This window comes from Mauremys reevesii, linkage group 13 (assembly GCF_016161935.1).
Source record: "Mauremys reevesii isolate NIE-2019 linkage group 13, ASM1616193v1, whole genome shotgun sequence".
Taxonomy (NCBI): Eukaryota; Metazoa; Chordata; order Testudines; family Geoemydidae; genus Mauremys; species Mauremys reevesii.
The window spans coordinates 14956557-14960565 of NC_052635.1; the positions used below are offsets into that span (position 1 = coordinate 14956557).

At 48.2% G+C, this 4009-nt stretch overlaps 1 long non-coding RNA gene across 1 annotated transcript; it reads right to left on the reverse strand.

Annotated features, from left to right (window-relative positions):
* Positions 1–805: 805 nt before the first annotated feature.
* On the reverse strand, positions 806–2842 carry LOC120381042. Its single transcript, XR_005587915.1, has 2 exons — positions 2321–2842; positions 806–915 (listed from the first exon to the last, which is right to left on the reverse strand). It is a non-coding gene; the product is annotated as an uncharacterized LOC120381042 (long non-coding RNA).
* Between the last annotated feature and the right edge of the window lie 1167 nt (positions 2843–4009).

The following is a 4009-nucleotide window of genomic DNA, read 5'->3' on the forward strand; positions in this document are numbered from 1 at the left end:
GGAGGTTGAGGAATCTCATCCTTGGAGGCTTTAAAGAATCCATTGGACAAAGAGCTGTCAGGGACCGTCTAAGTATAGTGCTGGATGGGATGATAGTTCTAGGACCCTTCCAGCCCTACATTTCTAGGCCTCTCTGAATTGTGGAGTTGAACTGGTGAGCTGCCCCATCAGCCTTCACCCAGCTCTAGTCCAATGTGAATTATTAACAAAATGAGCTGGTCCCCGATATGGAGACACCACAAGACCAGTGAGCACAGCAGGACATACCCTGTCAGAGATACCCAATGACAGTCGTTCCCTTGTAGTGCAGTGGGGGAAGCTAGGGAATCCAATGGTTCCTCTCCGCTAAAGTCTTGCAGTACACAAACAGGGACTTGGCTTAGAAAAGCAGAGATGCCTTCCCTCACACACTATTACAGGCACCGAGCCTAAGGCTGTAAGTAAACAGACGCTGTTCACAGATAGCCTTCTGACCCAGAAACAGGCTAGACAGGAGGGAGGATAACTCGCCAGAACACAGTCCATCCCACTTACAACCCAGAATTCATCAGCAACACTGAATGCCCAGAAAAACAAAGATGAGAATATGATTAAGAACCAGACCCCAGGTCACTAACTACAGGGATTAGATCTAGCTTTGTGGGGACTGCGGAAGAGTGGTAAGAGACCCTAGAGAGGTGCTGAGCTGAGGTCTTCGTCCAGCTCCATGGAGAAAGGGTAAGGGAGGAAGCCCCCGCATCGTGGTTACAGTGGACATTGAGGAAGCCCCAATTTCTCTGAAAGACAAAATCAGGCCTCTGAGCAATTGAAACAGATACTTCAAACAGTTTAGTAGGAAATATGTACACAGTATATACAAAATCTGCAGCTGGGTTATTTACAGACGACCTTGTTTGTGAGATACATGGCCAGCACCTGAAAAAGAAATGTGAAGAGTCATCAGTATTTGTCCAGTGCCCCTTAATACACATAAACAGAGTGCAGAATACTAGGGAATAACAATACGAGAACATGGACTGGGAATAAGCTGCTGGATACGGTATAGAAAACAATCACCAAAACAGGAAACACTACAAGATTAGGGGAACCCATATTACTTAATAGAGTCACTTTTGAATTAGTGGAATGTGTCAATTCAACAGGGGTCTCTATTGGTTTCCTTCCAATATTCAACTGTTACAGGAACATTGTCTCCCCATTGAGAACTATAAGCAATAACACCCCAGACTCCCTCTGCCTTTCGCCCTCCTCTGCTAACTGCTGCCTGGTGAATCCTCACAAGCCCTGCACCCAAGGGGACAGTAAACTGGAGAATGAGGTGGTGATGGAGACTAGAAACCTGACCATTGAGTGACCTTTTGATAGGAGGTGAAGGATCATAGTAGCTAACTTTGGAGGATGAGTTATATCTGCTGAGCCCCTTCTCTGAAGGGCAGAGCATCCTTATCTCCCAATAACATCAGTGGGAGTTTGAGAACACTCGGCAACTCATAGGCTTGGGCAAGACAAATACAAAGGCCTTGGGTGACTAAAGTTAAGCACTAAAATCTGCAGGTAGAAGCCTAAATACTCATTATAGCCACCTGCAGAGGTGCTGATTAGGGCACTTAAATCTCTGTCAGCTTTATGGTGTTTCAAATAGATATTTGAAAAACAAGGGGACTGATGTTTAAAGGCATATTTGGCCTTTTGTTGCCATAAGACAACTTTATGCCAGGTGAGTGGGTTTTCCAAACCCGGATACCTGAACTCAGACTCCTAACAACCACGGGTAGGTGCATCAATAGGGGTGGGGTTAGTTGTAAAGTCACCCTTTTGCTGCCCTATGTTGCAGTGGAGCAGGGCAAAGTAGCCATAAAGCTGCCCTAAGAGGCAGCTAGGAATTCCCCAGCATGTGCAAATCCCTAACACCCAGAGAACCAGCATAGAGAGTGTACAGTCAGTGTAGCTGGCTGTATGTCACCAACTCCTAGCTTCCCACCCAAGTATATGGGGGGTGAGCTGGGAACAGAAGCTGGCACACACAGTGTGCGTTGTGCTACAGCTATCTCCAGTGCAGCAATGGCTGTTACAAGACAGCATAATTTAGAACAACCCAGAGCCTAGAGCTCAGCTGTATTTGTGGATCTGGGCCAGTACTTGGCTGTTACTATAGTAATGACCCCTGAGCAAGCAGTATAATGTACATGCTTCTCACCGAGCTTGTCCAGAGGCTGCATGTCCATCAGAATGACTAGATGTCCTGATGTGTAATAAAAATGCTTGAGTAATAAAAATCAACCCAGGCTACTTTACAGGGCCTGATCCTTCTCTCACTTACAGCATCTGAGCAGTAGGACAACGGCGAATACTGCCCAGTAGTATAGTTGCCTCTGTCGTGTTCCAATTTTGGGTAGCGGGAGCGAGGAGTATAAGGGCCCTACTGTCAATCAAAACTTAACCCCATCCCTTGACCCAATAAGCCCTGCCCACCGGTCATCAGAAGCCCCACCCCATGGGGGTATTACTTCTGGGGGCAAGGCAGACACATGACCGGAAGCAAGGTGTGTCATGTGACCCCTCTAAGAACTCCTTCCACTATACCAATCAGGATAGGTTTTGCCCCGATAGGAACGCCCTGAGAGAAGATTTAACCAGCCAGGGGGAGTTCCGGGGTTTGTGTGACCCCTCTAAGAACTCCTCTCACTGCCTTCTACCAATCGGGAGGGGCTTCAGCCACTAGAGACCACCCTGAGAGGAGATTAGACCAATTGAGGGGAATTCTGGGGCTGGGTGACCATCCAGAAGTGGTTCGTGTGACCCCTCTAGGAACTCCTCCCACCACCCTCTACCAGTCGCGATGGGTTTCGGCTGCAGAGGACTGCCCCGAAAGGAGATTTGACCAAAACAGAGCAGGTTCTGGGATGGGGTGACCACCCAGAAGAGGGTTGTGTGACCCCTCTAAGAACTCCTCCCAATGCCCTCTGCTAATCAGAGTGCAGCACCATCACCCCACAAGTCCCAAAGCTGGACAGAGGAGGCAATCTCTTACCAAGAAGACATGTTTCAGAAATTGTGGAAAGGCTGAGAGGAAACGTGGACTCCTTTACCACCCCGCTGAGAACTTCAGACTTTGTTTTAGCCCTGCGGACCTTTGGACTTGTGTGGAGAAAGTGCTACAGCAGCAACAGTTCTGAAGAGGATGAGGGACCAGCCGAGGGATTCCTTTGGCCCAGCCATTGATGGATACACCAGAACCTGAACCCAAAGCCCAACCATTCATGAGACACACCAATGAGCATGGTGGCCTCTCGTTGTCCACCACCCTGGAGGAGGAAGACGATCATTGCTTGGGGGAGTTACCGGCAGACAAGCTGAACGGAAAAGACGTCGCTCAGGTAAATGAATGATTAAGACGTGACAGTTGATGATGAGGTGTAATGAGGTTAGGAACCTGGTGTAAATCTAAAAAACAAGCAGTGAGAACTTACACTTGTTTCTTGTCTGAGACAGCTCGATGATGTCTTTGTAGAGGCCCTGGAGGCCCTGGACAACGTTGCATCAAGCAGCAAAGATGAACCGGGCCTGCCTTATTTTTGCTGGACACCGCTAAAAATTGTTGAAGAGGACTTCAAGGATGAAGGTTATAAGGAGTTTAGGAGAAGGTTTGGCATGGAAATTGCTGAGCCAGTGCCACATTGTGAGCGTAAAAATTTATGTGGACTATTGTATGCATTGCTATTTATGCTGTTCTTAATAACTGTCTTAGGGTATGTCCATACTACCCGCCGGATTTGGCGAGTAGCAATCGACTTCTCGGAGTTCGATATATCGCGTCTCATCTAGACGCGATATATCGAACTCCGAACGCGCTCCCGTCGACTCCGGAACTCCACCACCATGAACAGCGGTGGCGGAGTCGACAGGGAAGCCGCGGACTTTGATCCCGCGCCGTCAGGACAGGTAAGTAGTTTGAACTAAGGTTGTTTGACTTCAGCTACGCGAATAGTTGCGTACCTTAGTTCAACCC